Source organism: Aedes aegypti, chromosome 2, assembly GCF_002204515.2.
Source record: "Aedes aegypti strain LVP_AGWG chromosome 2, AaegL5.0 Primary Assembly, whole genome shotgun sequence".
NCBI classification, from domain to species: domain Eukaryota; kingdom Metazoa; phylum Arthropoda; class Insecta; order Diptera; family Culicidae; genus Aedes; species Aedes aegypti.
The window spans coordinates 231,360,302-231,377,278 of record NC_035108.1 but is presented as its reverse complement, the minus strand read 5'-3'; the positions used below and the strand labels follow the sequence as shown (position 1 = coordinate 231,377,278).

At 38.6% G+C, this 16,977-nt stretch overlaps 1 protein-coding gene across 8 annotated transcripts in view; it reads right to left on the bottom strand.

The window, feature by feature from the left end:
* LOC5564085 overlaps positions 1-16,977 on the bottom strand; it is a 79,161-nt gene that overhangs the window by 40,196 nt on the left and 21,988 nt on the right. For 2 of the 8 annotated variants that reach the window (XM_021844382.1, XM_021844380.1), the window contains exon 1: positions 11,574-11,758. The exons of 4 other annotated variants lie outside the window; for them this stretch is intronic. The gene's annotated coding sequence lies outside the window, so the exon portion shown is untranslated. Of the gene's footprint in view, positions 1-11,573; positions 11,759-16,977 lie in introns of those variants that run through there. 2 more of the 8 variants (XM_021844385.1, XM_021844383.1) reach the window with 1 other exon arrangement.

The window sequence follows — 16,977 nt, the reverse complement described above, 5'->3', positions numbered from 1 at the left end:
ATAGCAAACTAACTAATGAATATTTTTAAATAAACAAACTAGCGTGTTTGGAACATTTTTCGAAATTTCTCCATATAAACCTAAATCGTCTCTGGGCCACCTTGAAATTACCACCTAGAAAGTTGAAAATTTCATAAAAACACTATTTTTATGGTGAGGATGATAAGGAAGATATGGGAGAATAGATTTGAAAACTTTTTTAAATTTGAATCACCATACAATACATTTTTCCGTTATTTTATTGTACTGTAAAACTGAGTAACTCTAATAGGTTTTTAGAAGAAAATCTGACTATTTTTGCACTCCGTCAACTGTTGAATTTCAATCTTACGCAAACGCACAGATTATTTGACCAAATTGTTGAAAGATCCAAGAATGCAGTTGGGAACACAAAAACACATTTTCCAGACATGGTAATGGTTACGTCAACCATTCGAACATGGGCAGAATAATCAATGCTGTAAAGTTTTATCTATATTAATTTCTAGTTTATTCAATCGTCCTTAAAACAAATAAGTCTATCTTGAACACGGTATCAAATTAAGGTTTCCCGGGTAGGACCAAGTGGGACCTTAAAACATGATAGTTCAAACAAATTGTTTCGTTTAATTTTCAAATGTCAATATTTTGCCAATCCCAACACGGTCACATCTTGGCAACACATTCGCTGGTGTGTGCATTTCATCAAATAATTTCGAAATTGTGAAAACCTTGGAAGAAAGTCATAATATGAGCCAATTGACGCAATTACCTCGCTAAACGGGGTAAGTGGGACCCATCCAGTTTCATGCGTCAAGCTACATAAGTAAGTCAACCATTGCAATAAAAGGATTAATAAGTCATAGATTTTAAATTTTGAGTACATTTTTTATGTAAATAAGGGATCTACTAATGCTTAAGGAAGAAAACGCACTGACGAACTGAAAATTCCTCACTAAGAGTAAATTAAAAAGTAGCACGTGAACTTTCAATTTTTGTAAATATGTTCTGTTATTGCATGGCAGAAAACCACTGGGATGGAACTGTTTGCCGAAACAACTAAATTTGGTAGAAATAACAAATAAAGATCAATAAAAAAGAAAAATAATCGTTCTCATGATGCATTCCAGATTTCAACTATGTCATTGTTCAATTTTAAAATCGTTTATTAAAAAAAAAAACAAATATACATAGAGGGAAATTTAGGTTATAACACTATACACTTATTCAACGATAATGAAGATAGCACGCAATTGATACTGCAAGTTTTCATAAAGTATTGACAAGCACACGACGTTGTCGAGAATTTTTTTTTTTTTTTTTCTGTAGTAATGAGATTTTTAGCCCTGGGCTAGTTCATCTCGGGACCAACGGCTTTATTTCCCTTCCGAAGGAAGTCGTCACTGAAATTTTTAGTGACTATCTCGGGGATGGGATTCGATCCCAGGTCCTCGGCGTGAGAGGCGTGTGTTCTAACCACTACACCAGGTCCGTCCCCATTGTCAAGAATTGTTGAGCTTTACTAGGTAGGTATGCGTGCGGATTTGATCTCTGAGTAATCATAAAGCAATTGGATTCTTGGATACGTGGCAGATAGAATTCCTTGATGTATTCCTTGAAAAGTTTATAGACAAGTTTTTAAGAGCTCCAGTTAGAATTTCCAACAGATTTCATAAGTGAATTTCTTGCAATTGTTCTTTTTGAATTTCAAACAATGTTTTAAAAAATATTGAATAATTTTTGGCTGACTTATTTGTATATGAATTGGAGTAGAAGATAGAATACTTTTTAGCGAAATTAATATTTTTGGGAGATTTTTTTTCTTGATGAGTTTTGTAATAAAAATCTGTTGCAATGCTTTGTGTCACGTTCTGCCCAACTTCCTAAGGAGATGATGAACATATTTGTTGAGAAACTCGAATGAATGAATAATGGAAATACTGCCAAGATTTGTTGCTGAAAGTATAAAGTTATTCATTGAGTTTATAATTTCTATTGAATTATTTATGACTTCTTAAAAAATGCATGCGAAATTGCTAAGGCATATCTGTCTGAAAGATTTAGCTGTGATTTTTGAGTTACCGAATAATGAATTGATTGTTTCATATTTATATAGAATTTAACCAATTCCTGCTTATGGAAAATTTAGCAGCGACCCTAGTATGAATAAAATTTCTGACTGTATTTCTGCTCGACTTTCTGTAATATATCAGGTATCAGAAGGCCGGCTCCAGAGGCACGTTCCCCGCCATTTGGGAGATTTGTGCCATCGCCATATTTGAGCCTATTTCATCATTGGAATCGCAATTACGCGAAGATTGGATAGTTACATATCAGGTGATAAGAAATTCCATAATCAGAATCACAGCTATCACAAACAAATGTATCAACACACCGAATATTTGCCATGTGATAGTTGAGTCGGCAGTGGCCAGTCAAGGTTGTTATCAAAAGACTGCAATTCTGCTTTGACAGATTTGTTAAATATTTAGCCATTTTTGGGATGGCTCAGTAATGTACAATTTTGTTTGACGACATGACTCAAAATTATTCCAATATTGCTGGAGCTGAGTTGCCGCCCAAGAATTTCTGAAGCTTCACCCAGCACTTCGAAATTGGAATAGATGCCTGAGAGCCAATGAAGTCATGCGATGCTCCATTGCGAGCTAATTCATAAGCCAATTCATTCCCAGCAATGCACATTAGTCCACGGAATGAAATTAAGTGGAATAAATTAATAACTTGAAAAATATAAGAGTTAGGGTTTTGGTGTCTTCTGAACATTTGTTTGTCTGGTCAAGGCGCGTTATATGCAAAAGTGTCCTAAGCGCCAAATTTCATAGCTTTCGAAATTCGCTCTCAAACTTTTTTATTTCAAAAGATAACGCAACAAAATGTTCTACAATATTGAAGATTATAGAAAACATGAAAACTTTGTAGAACATCATTTTTTTCTGTATCTGATAGTTTTAGAGATATAGGTAACTTTAGAACTTTATGGTCAAAAATCGGTTTTTCCTCAATACTAACGAAAATATCAATTTTTCAGGCCTACTATGTTCTGAAGAGTTTTAGATATGAGCAAAATACACATTTTCTCTGAAGACGTCATACCTCTAAAATTTTCATATAAAAAGATATAAGCGTTTTTGTAGTTTTTTCACCCACTTTTCCAAGCGTAACATTTCAAAATGGCGCAAGTGAAATCAAAAACTTTTCCCGTTACTTGAATAAGCATATCTTAAAGTGCATTTTAAGAAAATTTGGTGATACGTTTTTTTGATTTTCTCGAATATTTAAATGTGTTTTGAATTATCCCTTAATTTTACTTAGAAAACAGATTTTTTTCAACTTCTTGAGATTCTTATTCAATTACAGTCAAATATTTTGTAATACATTCATAAATACTGAATCATTCTTAGCATGAACAAGAAGTTTGTAGATGTTTATCATGCCTATTTTTATTCATATCGTTAATAATTACAGAAATATACGTTCTTTGCCATAAAATATCGTCAATGGAAGGAAAAATCGACGAATTTAAATGAAGTCCTGTCAACATAAGCTGAAGCTTTCACTAGATTGGACAATGCAAATGCAGTTGCATTCCCTTTTAAAGTGTTTTTTGAACTAGACAATACTTATTTATGCCAATTATATACACTCGGCCTCCGTATGAATAGAACATTGGAAAATAAACCTTTGATCAAAATCTCAAACATATTAAAAATTACTTATTTTCGATACCTTTTCACGTTTAAATATAACCTTTACTAATCCCTCATTTAAAATGATTATAGAACGAAGCCACACTCCAAATTTTCAAGAGCACAAGACTTGAGAGCCAAACAGCGCTCCACGTTGAAAATGTATCCCATTGCTGGTCACCATTAGCAAGGAAGTACAGTGATACCTCCATGAGTCGATGTTCCATGACTCGATATCGACTCATGGAACCATACTAACCATGGGGCCCAGATAGCCGTAGCGGTAAACGCGCAGCTATTCAGCATGACCATGCTGAGGGTCGTGGGTTCGAATCCCGCTGGTCGAGGATCTTTTCGTCAAGGAAATTTTCTCGATTCCCAGGGCATAAGAGTATCTTCGTACCTGCCACACGATATACACATGCAAAAATGGTCAATTGGCAAAGAAAGCTCTCAGTTAATAACTGTGGAAGTGCTCATAAGAACATTACTCTGAGAAGCAGGCTTTGTCCCAGTTGGGACGTAACGCCAGGAAGAAGAAGAAGAAGAAGAAGAACCATACTAAAAACAAAATTCCAAGGTTATGTAAGTTTCGGTCAGCCAATCGGGAGCGTCTTGGAGACTCCCCGACTCAACTGCCTCAGGGTCGGCACGCTCACCTAAGTCTACCGCGGACAGGGAATCTTCGCACTAGAAATTTAGGAAAACCCAAGCACTTCACTCAGTAAAACTCCTACTTTATTGCCTTCACTCCAGTTTCACAGGTTTATTTGGGCTACATCTTCTCCTCTCTGTCTACTTCTTTACTAACACTTTCTTATGTACTAATCTGACCTTTCACTTCGGGGCCCCTTCTTCGCACAGCTACCACCTGTCCACTCCTTCCTCGCGGCCTGGTATCGGCCGCCGGCGTTCTCCTTCCACGCAAGTATGTTTCGGCCACGTCTGGCCACGCTCTCCTCGGGTTGGCTTGGGGGGACTTCGGCTGCAGCCTGCGGGGTCCCTCCTACGCGTCCTAGGCTACCGATTTGGTGACGGATCGGTCTTCGGCTAATAAGATGCCGGAAAGTACCCGGAATTGGGCTCTAGGACGTCGTAGGGCGGTAATAGAAAAATGGTGGTTTCTATACCAAAAACGGCGGGGTCCTGGTGGAATGGAAAAGGGTTTATACCACGGTAATAGAAATTGTGGTCTTTTTGGTGGTTACCTGGTGTCCACTTTCCGCTATCTTCTTCCTCAACTCTTTGTCTGCTTTCCACTTAACTTTTTTGAACTTTAGCTTAACGACTAGCTTCTTCAGCTGTATCCGGGCAAGTGAACGACCAGTAATTTATTTTCGACCGTCGAGGTTCTTGACCTAGGTCGTCGGTCATTCCCCTTAACCATTCGGGTTTTCAACGATGGCCCCCATTTCGCCACCCCTCATGGCCGCCCGAACGTTATGCTACCAGACATCTGGTGGTGGGTTTTGGGAGCTCGGTGGGTGGTAGCCTGCATGGTTACGGTCATTTGACATACTACTGCCCTAGTTGTATGCCTAGTGCTACTGGGGAAAAACTACGAATATTTCCTGTCGTTTTAACGTACAAACAAAATACAAAATCACCTTAACACTAACAATTGACAAATCAAACACTTACAGTTACTATGATGGTCCCTAGAAGCAGCTTTCCAAAGGATTGCTGTTCCATGACTCGATATTTCCATGAGTCGATGGTCCCTTCAATATCGACTCATGGAGGTTTCACTGTAATTTGATTGATTTTCAACGCGAACTGTTGTCAGATTCTCCTGTCTTGTGCTGTTGAAAATTCGAAGTTTGGTTTCGTTTTATAATCACCTTAAGCGGGGTACAAATATTTATTTTTAGTAGCTTTGAACTCATTTTTAATAAGTAGATAAAAAACCGAATTGAGTACAATACCATTTAATTCCACTAGAGTTTGTATCCTTTGACAGATACGCGTATTTTGACCTCAACTGCCGTCTTCAGTGTCGTGTACTAGACTCGACTAGTCGAATTAAATGGAGTAGTACTAAATTTGGTTTTCTATCTATTTATAGGTATTCCACTGAACAGCTCGAAGATTTATTATCATTTTCAATATTACTTTCTAATATGACCGTTACAAGCAAATAATGATAGATTTTGAATATTTTTGAGCTTATATGATTAAAAAGTGCAATAAAATTTTCAAAACTCACATTTTATTTTCTTTACTAATAAATAATTTATAAAACATGACATCATAAGTGTGGTTGAAGTGCATGTTTGCGAATTTAAGTGCGGGATAATGTCGTTTAGTGTATTAACTGTATTTAACCGACATTAAAAGAAGCAATTTTATTTATTATTCCACTCATATGTATTAAAGAAGTGGGACAGGATCAAAATAGCAATGTATTTTCTCATATATACAATTTTTACACCATTCAGCCAAAAAAGTTTAAGACTGACGATGTTGATTGAAATCACGATGATTCCACTAGAATATTTTTAACTTGAAATTTATGGGCAGCGGCACGATACTTACGAATCAGTAATTTATTGATAAATGATCGTGAATGTACAAATTATTTCGCACTTCTCCATCGTACGGTGGACGGTCACATAATTTGCAGGATGTAGAATAGTGTGATAAAATTTGTGGGCTTCGTGGCCTTGCGGTTAGCGGCGTCAGTTGTCTAGGCGTATTGTGCCACGAGGTGTGGGTTCGATTCCCGCTCCAGTCGGTGAAAACTTTTCGTCAAACGAAAAATTCATCGCTGGGCTACTGGGTGTTTCGTGTTGTCCGTTGTCTAATGTTAGTGATCGTTCAGTCTGTGCAGCCTATGTGCTGAAGACGGTGTTAATTGTCTTTTTAAAAAATTACACGTCCGCATCAGATCATTCATTTACACGTCCGCATCAGATGCACCGAATACACCATAAGGATTAGATGACACACACGGTATGGGACGATTTAAATATGACGTCCATCGTTTTTCGGGATTTCCGGACCACCCTCCCTCCTCTGACACGCTTTTTTCAATACCGCAATTGATGGACGTCATTTTTAGATGACCGTTATGCTATCACACTTTAAAGGAGCGTGCATATGCAATATGTATAATTTGGACCGCATTTGTGGCGTTACCATGAAACTTAGTGTAAACAGAATTCTATAATGAAAAGTCAAGGTAATTAAAAGGCCGAACTTTTCTGTAAAGTTAAATTATTACCGATATTTATAAAAAATTGGCATGATAAACATCTACAATATTCTTGTTCGCGCTAAAAATCATTCATTTTTTATGAATATATTATAAAATATTCGACTGTAATTGCATAAGTATCTCCAGACGTCGAAAAAAAAAATGTTTTCTAAGTAAAATTAGGGGGTAATTCAAAACACATTTATTAGAGAAAATCAAAAAAACCTATCACCAAATTTTCTTAAAATGCACTTTAAGATATGCTTATTCAAGTAACGGGAAAAGTTTTTGATTTCACTTGCGCCATTTTGAAATGTTACGCTTGGAAAAGTGGGTGAAAAAACTACAAAAACGCTTATATCTTTTCATATGAAAATTTTAGAGGTATGACGTCTTCAGAGAAAATGTGTATTTTGCTCATATCTAAAACTCTTCAGAACATAGTGGGCCTGAAAAATTGATATTTTCGTTAGTATTGAGGAAAAACCGATTTTTGACCATAAAGTTCTAAAGTTACCTATATCTCTAAAACTATCAGATATAGAAAAAAATGATGTTCTACAAAGTTTTCATATTTTCTATAATCTTCAATATTGTAGAACATTTTGTTGCGTTATCTTTTGAAATAAAAAAGTGTGAGAGCGAATTTCGAAAGCTATGAAATTTGGCGCTTAGGACACTTTTGCATATAACGCGCCTTGACCAGACAAACAAATGTTCAGAAGACACCAAAACCCTATCTCTTATATTTTTCAAATTATTAATTTATTCCACTTAATTTCGTTCCGTGGACCAATGTGCAATGGAAGAATAGCAAGGACCCATATAAGTTTTACAGAGTTCACTGAATTCAGTTCCTCAAATTGAGTTCGACGTGCGATATCAAGCTTAGAACTTGAGTTGGCCGAAGCAAGAGCTTTAAAAGCAGCCTGACTATCTGACATATTCCTTTACAAATAGCCACGAATAGCGAATTTACATTCATATGTTTATATAGAGATGTAGTGATGATCAGATAATGATTCATCATCTGATACATGCCAATTCGTCAACTCGTGACTGATTCTGTTCAAGCAGAGCATTATGTCTAACACTTCTTCTCGAGCAGATACCATGAAGGTTGGGCGATTCCCTAAAATAAGTAATCCAAGATTTGAACTACTTAAGCATTCCGTCAGACTGGAACTTCTCAAATTGATATCTGAGCTGCTCCAGATGATGGGATGAGTATCAGCATCCTTACCCACAAATCAGCAGAAGGCCTTTTCATAGGCAGTGAACGACAACTCGTTTGAAATCATCCATTGGGGATGGTTCATCATGTGGTAAATACACCACAAAACGAAAGACGTATTTCGTTGAGGTCACCAACATAGATATCAATTGTGACAGCACATACATCTCTGGTTGTTAACTCAGAAATGAGTGTAGCAACGTCAGCGCTATTTACGAGCACGCATGCACGAGGTATGGCACGCGAGTTTGCCATTTCATGTTTATGAAAGTAACAAAAACTGGGTCCACAAGGTTACCTAGATAAAAGTTCACAAAAATAAGGCTTTTTCGCCATTTGAACTGTACCATTTGCATGAGTCTACAAAGATTGATCGTTGCTGATATTTTATGCTGAAGATTGGTCTAACTAAGCTATCCTAACCGTAGCCACTACCCAAACTAGGCAGGATTTAGCTTTTCTCAATCTCAGAACGAAAAAGACCAGCAGCGAAAAAACCAGATCGGTATCTCTTAAAAGCCGCCAAAGACGAAAAGCACAGACTACACTGTGTAATACGCATAATGCGAAACCATAGAGGTGAATATTTAAACTAAAATAATCCCACCCTTATTTAGGCTCAGGCTTGAGACTGAAGAAGGGCAGCCGATTATCTCGGAGAAACACAAGTTCACCTGCACCATTGCTCCGGGTAGCACAGGAAGGGCATAATACTGTAGAGGGCGCCCTGGTACTCCACAGGCTCCGTTTGCGGTTAGGTTTTATTAAGACCTCCCTAACCATTCATTCTTAGGCACGGTAAGTTTAAAGCCGCATAAATTAGGGGTCACCTGTTAGGTGGACTTTTACCACCGGAACAGGCAGTCCATAGTGTTAATTCTTAGCCAATTGAAATAACCGCTATCGGGAAAAGGAAGTTAACATTGATGATTAACTCCTGACGTGCCCAAACAGCCCCTAAGCCCCTGACTTATTTGTATATGAATTGGAGTAGAAGATAGAATACTTTTTTAGCGAAATAATATTTTTGGGAGATTTTTTTCTTGATGAGTTTTGTAATAAAAATCTGTTGCAATGCTTTGTGTCACGTTCTGCCCAACTCCCTAAGGAGGTGATGAACATATTTGTTGAGAAACTCGAATGAATAAATAATGGAAATACTGCCAAGATTTGTTGCTGAAAGTATAAAGTTATTCATTGAGTTTATAATTTCTATTGAATTATTTATGACTTCTTAAAAAAATGCATGCGAAATTGCTAAGGCATATCTGTCTGAAAGATTTAGCTGTGATTTTTGAGTTACCGAATAATGAATTGATTTTTTCATATTTATATAGAATTTAACCAATTCCTGCTTATGGAAAATTTAGAAGCGACCCTAGTATGAATAAAATTTCTGACTGTTATATATAATGTTTCTGCTCGACTTTCTGTAACATAAGACTTCTCCTTAACAGTGAGCAATGACTCTGATATATAAGTGTTTCACTCAAAGTACGTCTCACGTATGTTTCTTTGCTCTTAATGTTCACCACCATTTTCAGTCTGATGTGTTTTCGCTTTATTTTATTTAAAAATCGTAGGATTCAGTACCTAATGATCAATTGAAAATCATTTTCAATGTGTTGTCAAAATCAAGAAAAAATTGTACTGTAAACATAGCTTAACACCACTACCGGCAGCTTCATTTTTCACCGCTAAATAAGTATTCAAATCGCGATAACGTTTTTGTTTCTCGATATTTTTGCACCATTTTTTCACAAAACTCAAAAAATTCTTCTACTTTAACAATCCGTGTCGATATCAATCATGGGTGATCTAGTTTTGATGATATTTCGATGTTCCTTGGGGGACCGATATTCTCCATATAAAATGTCTATGGCGGCAATTTTGTTTTAGTCAATTTATAAAAAAAAAAATAAATAAATAAAATAAAATGTGTACTATATAATTCCAGGTAAAAAGGAGCTACTCTGAAAAATCGTACAAATCGGTTCAGTATTCTTAGAAAAAAACCTGAAAATTACGATATGAGGTTTTTAGAGTTTTCAAGATCTTTATTTGTCCAGTGTGGTACCAGAAACATAAATGCTGATTACTCAAAGACGGCTGCACTAAATTGATTCATTTTTTCACAACATACTCTCATTAATGTACCATTCTAAGGAGTGAATATCCGAATACGATAAAAATTTTGTAGCCTGAGATATTTACGTGGGTTATGGCTACGTGTCGGTCCCCAATGGAATTTTGGAATATCTGCGGATCCAGATGACCAATTATCAATATCAACATAGATTCTGAAACTAGAAGAGTTTTTTGAGAGATTGTGAAAAAATGGTGCAAAAATATCGAGAAACAAAAAAGTTATTGTGATTTGAATATTTTTCAGTGGTAAAAAATAAAATTGCCGGTAGAGGGGTAAAAAACAACCAAATAGTTTTAAAAGTATGTAAACAAATTTTGGAATGGGTTGAGTATGCATGCATGAAATGAGGAAACATTTGGAAAAAGCTACTTTTGACAAAGCCTGTTTTTGATTTTAAACAAATATACTGTTTTGATTTTATACAAATTAAATGTCTACAAACTTTTTATAGGTTCAATTGTGAAGAGAGATGCTAAAAGTTTCAACATTGTTTTGAAAATGCTAAAATTATATAAATTTCACTGGCAGTCGCATTTTGTAATTTTAAAATTCACCTTCTAGTCGATTGCGCCACCACTAATTCTCAATATATTTGGTTCAAGCTTTGAGGTTTCTCTATTTTTGTGATCTTTTGTTTCTTTCTTTATTAATGAAATTTTTAACCCTATACTCTAGGCTAGTACATCTCGGGATCAACGGCTATAACGTTTTACGGCATAAGTGACTATATTGGGGATGGCATTCGATTGCAGGTCCTCGGCGTGAGAGGTGTGTGTTCTAACCACTACACCCCTTATTTATGTAATTTAAGTTTAGAAGAGCACACGAGTTTTTGGTTTTGTGAACTTTCGAAAAAATAAACCGCACCGTAATGCCCAGAGATGTCGTTCTGGAACGACATAATCCTGTATCTTACCAGCAATCGAACACTGACATTTTCTTGCATAATAATCGTTTTTCATCATTGGATTTGAATTCAAACATGTTTGAATTTCGCTGTTTATTCAATTTGTTAAACACGAACGTCATTCTCCACCATGTTTTCCTTCGAGGTTGATAAAAGACGTAGATTTTATATGAATTCTAATTCATCTTTATACAAGTGGGATTTCAAATTAATCAGGCTAACACCTTTAGAAAACAGTGATGCATTTCAAATTGTTTCCTTAACATTTTCTAGGAATAAATTCCAAGTTTTCGCAGCGGTTACTACACCTCTTCCATAAATGTCGCTCCCAAAACTCGGACCAAATCCAAAATACTAATTTAGTGCTTTTAAGACATCTAGCCAAGTTTTTCCCATCTTACCTTTGAAGGCATCTACCTGAGTATGCTTGAGCGTTTTCAAGTTCCGCAGCTTGTAAGCCACTATAATATCACTTTTCACATTTAGGTATATATTGTACTGGTTATTTTTGACTCAGTTTTTACTGATATTTTGTTGGATGGAATGATATGACTTGGACTGCATCCAGAAATCAACTAAGCGATGCTTGATACTGTCAGCAATATTTGTAGATGTCGGGTATATAGAGAAGTTGTAAATCTTTTCTTTCACCTGAAAATTGATTTTTTGTTTACTTTACCCCTACTTTTTAATTTTCTGCCCGGGAATCTATTCCATGATAAAAGATTCTTTCACTCCCGCTGACAGCATCGAAATGAAAAGCTAACAACGAACGATAGCGACAAGGCGACAAGATTATGAGGGTTTTCATGCATGGTACGTTTTTTTTTTTTTTTTTGCAGCGTATTGCAACACATTGCATATGCAACATAGTTCACGATGTAGAACGTGTTTCACATTCACCTCCTGTTAACAGTTACTTTGTGATCTTTCCATCCCGCATACTAAATGAAGGGTTAAATAGAATGTGCCTTCTGTGTCATAAATTTTTTAAAGTTTGAATGCACTCCTTTGAATTTGTTATTTTAGTGAGCATAAACTTCTTTCAAAAAATACTTATCTGACAAAGAGGCACATTTGATTGGATATCAATATGACACAATTTTAATGGACGTGTATCTTACTGAAGCTCAATATTGGTGCATCCGATCATGAATTGAATTCATTATTTTTTTGGCTTTTACTCGCGGTTAGTATCGTCGGGAATTCAGGCAACCTGTGCTAAAGAATGTAGGTTCGATTCCCAATTCAAGCTGGTTAACCCGTAGGATACGGGGCTGACATTCAAAATTCAAATTGCTCGTGTTTGGGCATAACTCAATATTTTTTGATGAAACTTTGAGGATTGCTTCACTATGAGTTGTAGTTTTATGAGTAATGGGAAAATATAAATTCGGAATATTGTTGACAAAGTTATTCCAGAACACCTCTTGGTCAGGTAGGGTAAAAATCAAATAAACTTCCTTTTAGAACTCATTTACTTACTTGATACTTGATGGGCTACAATCCACTACGTTGAATCTACGCCGAATGGATAGTTCTTCTCCACTGGGCTCGGTCCTGAGCCAATCGCTTCCAGTCGCCCTGAACGTTAAGTGCCCTTAAGTCCTCCTCAACTGCAAAAAGCCAACGTGTGCGCGGCCTACCACGAAGCCGACGGCCTCGTCCGGGTTCTCTACTGAATATTATTTTTGCTTGTCGTTCTTCCGGCATTCGTACCACGTGACCAGCCCAACGCAGCCTGCCGTGTTTTATGAGCTTGATAATATCCACTTCTTTATATACTTGGTACAACTCATGATTCATGCGACGCCGCCAGATGCCATTTTCTTGTTTACCGCCGAGTATTGTTCGCAGCACTTTACGCTCAAAAACTCCAAACGCTTTCCGGTCAACTTCTTTTAACGTCCAGGATTCATGGCCGTATAGAGCAACCGGAAGGATAAGTGTCTTATATAGCGCGAATTTTGTTTTCGTCTGCAGGCTACGGGACTTAAGCTGGTTACGGAGCCCGTAAAAAGCCCTATTCGCAGCTGCAAGACGCCTTTTCACCTCGCGGGTAACATCATTATCGCACGTCACTAAAGTACCAAGATACACAAATTCTTCCACTACTTCAAATTTTTCACCACCCAGCACCACTTCACTACCAACGTCACGATTGGAACCACGCTGTCTACCAGCGATCATGTACTTAGTTTTGCTGGTGTTGACGGTAAGTCCAATCCTCGCTGTCTCCCTTTGAAAAGGCACGAATGCCTCTTCTACGGCTCGACGATCAATTCCGATTATGTCGATATCGTCCGCAAAACCCAGGAGCATATGCGACCGGGTGACGATGGTACCGCTTCTTTGCACGCCCGCCCTCCTTATAGCTCCTTCGAGAGCAATGTTGAACAAAAGGTTCGAAAGCGCATCTCCTTGCTTCAATCCATCTAAGGTTACGAAGGAGGTTGAAGTCTCATCCGCAACCCGCACACTTGATTTCGATCCATCCAACGTTGCACGAATCAGTCTAATCAGTTTCGCCGGAAAACCGTGTTCTACCATTATCTGCCATAACTCATTTCTCTTTACTGAATCGTACGCCGCCTTGAAATCAATGAACAGATGGTGAGTCTGCAAGTTGTATTCCCGGAACTTATCAAGGATTTGTCGCAAGGTAAACATTTGATCCGTCGTTGATCGGCCCTCACGAAAACCAGCTTGGTATTCGCCGACGAAGGACTCCTCCAGAGGTCTCAATCTGTTGAACAGAACACGCGACATTATTTTGTACGCCGAATTGAGGAGCGTAATTCCTCGGTAATTGGCGCACTCCAATCTGTGGCCCTTCTTATACAGAGGGCAGATGAGGCCCTCCAGCCAGCTAGCAGGCAATTCTTCTTCCTCCCATATCCTCAACAGAGTACGGTGCAGTATTTCGTACAGCTGCTCACTACCGTGCTTGAAAAGTTCGGCCGGGAGCTCGTCTTTTCCAGCAGCCTTACAGTTCTTCAATTCCTTAATCGCTCTTCTAACCTCATCTAGCGTCGGGGGCTCCACAGCTTGTCCATCGTTGCTGATAATTATTCTGTTCTCAGACGCGCTCGTGTTCTCTCCATTCAACAATTGCTCGAAGTGTTCTTTCCACCTGGCAGCCACCAAGATTTTGTCTGTCAGCAAGTTACCTTCGCGGTCATTGCACATGACGGGAGACGGCGCAGTTTTTCTCCGTACGCCATTGACAGTTTCATAAAATCTCCGCATATCATTTTGTTCGATGCTGTTTTGCGCCTCAGTAATGATGTCTTCCTCATACTGCCTTTTCTTTCTGCGGTGAATTCGTTTCTCAGCTGCTCTAGCTTCCTTGTACCGCTCTCTATTGGGCCGGGTACCAGACACTAACATCCGGCTTCTGGCAACATTCTTCTCATCCTTCACATTCTGGCACTCCTCATCAAACCAACCGTTTCTGGGTCGTCTCTGAGCAGTACCTATCACCTCTCGCGCTGCTGTGCTCATCGCACCGTGGATAGACTCCCACAGATTGTTGAGGTTGTCGCCTACGTTGTATCCCCTTATCCGCTCATCAAGCTTCCGGCGGTACTCGTCTGCTACACCTTCTGTTGATAAGCGCTGGATATTGAAACGCAACGGTCGCTGTGTTCTTGTGTTCGCCACGGTAGACAACCGTGCACGAATTTTACTAACAACGAGATAGTGATCAGAGTCGATGTTTGGGCCTCTAAAGGTCCTCACATCGATGACATCCGAGAAATGCCGACCGTCCACCAAAACGTGGTCTATTTGGTTGCAGAGCTCGCCATTTGGGTGCATCCAGGTGTGCTTTCGGATGTCTTTGCGTGCAAAGTAGGTGCTGCTGATGGCCATCCCTCTAGCTGCAGCGAAAGTTATTAGCCTTAGGCCGTTGTCATTGGTGGCGGAGTGAAGGCTCTCCGTACCAATTATTGGGCGGAAAAAATCCTCTCTTCCGACCTGAGCGTTGGCATCCCCGATAACAACTTTTACGTCATGTTTTGGGCACTCTCCGTAGGTCTTGTCGAGACAATCATAAAACGCATCCTTCGTGTCGTCGGGTTTATCGTTTGTCGGCGCATAGATGTTGATCAGACTGTAGTTGAAGAATTTGCCCCGTATCCTCAATACGCAGATTCGTTCATTAATCGGTTTCCACCTCATAACACGCTTCATCTGCTTCCCGATCACTATGAATCCGACACCATGCTCTGCCTTATCGCTGCCACTATGGTAGATGTTGTATTTGAAAGCTGTGTTGGCGACGGGATCCACCGCCCTGAATTCACGTTCTCCAGTTCTAGGCCATCTTACTTCCTGAATAGCAGCCACGCTCACTCCAACCTTCTGCAATTCACGAGCCAAAAGGCTCACTCGTCCGGGTTCATTTAACGTCCTGACATTCCAGGTACCGAGTTTCCAATCATAGTCCTTATTTCGTTGCCAGGTCGGTTGCCGAAAATATCGTTCGTTATTTCTCCTTTCTCCATTTTTCGTGGTAGGTAAGAAATTCGATATGCTACCTTACCAGGGTCGCGATACCTACATCACGATGGTGGGGCTGCCACCTTAGGTGTAGCTGACGTGATACAGCATTTCATACTCAGCCGCTGGATGCCAGAACAGACGCTGTTTGAGCCGCACCTCCTTGGTGGACAGGCGCTCGAGACGCACCTCCTCACTCTAGCTGATGTCAGAAGGACAACAGTGCCCAGGCTGCACTACCAGCTAAGTACGCAACCCTTAGCTGGCGGTCTTTGTCATCGTTTGACCCGTGGAAGCGTGAGGTAGGGACTTGTGAGGACCAGAGCTATGTTGGACGCTCCTTCCTAGTTGTCGGCTCACCATTTCACAGCCCAGAACTCATTTAGCATTTGGAAACGAAGTGTTTTCATACAAAAAGTGAACAGACCGGGTTTTTCGTGATACGTTACTAGGGAATTTAGAAATGTATAATTAACCTTGAATAACGCTAAGGCCTCCAGAACACTCTAAAGTTTTGGCCATAATCTACACATGTTAATAAATCATTTTAAGCGAGTGATAAATCCAATATGGGAGTTCAAGTAACAATAAAAGCTGAACAGCAAGAGTAATTGTTGAACATTGGCTGATTAATGGTGTACAAGGCTGAACACCGTGACAGCTGAACAATACTTTGAAGAAAAGCTTATTAAACACTCTTATTCAGCAGTATACTCAAAGCTGAATATAAAGTTGAACAAACTATTTTCCATCTACAGTTTTAACCCTTGTTCAGCCAACCTGAATCATTTTGATCATAGGTTATTTAAAGCTTTAAGCAAATCAACAGCCATTGGCGAAACATTTTCCAACTATTGGTTGACAAAAATATACACACCAACGTTTGGGTCGAACACTTAATTAATTATTATAAAACTTTTTCATTGAACAACAAATTTTTACATCCCAAAGCGGACATGCCGCACACGAGCCAATAATTTGTCGAAAAAAGCTCCTGAATTCGGCATCGATGACCTTGGGTAACAACAATATAGAACACTACATTCAATCACTCAAATTTCTTCGTCACATTTTTATTTACCTGAACGAAATCGTATTCATTACCAGCTTGTGTTGACAACAATTAAAAAGCAGTAATTAAATATCATCGAGGATTCTATTTTAAAACAAAAATCACAACACACTGCACTATGGTCCAGGAATCAGTTTTACGCGGAAAGATGCATTTTGAGCTTTAGAATGAAACATTAGACAAAAACGGTCTTCTACAAAGTTGTTTGTATTAGTTAAGCCCTTTGTTTG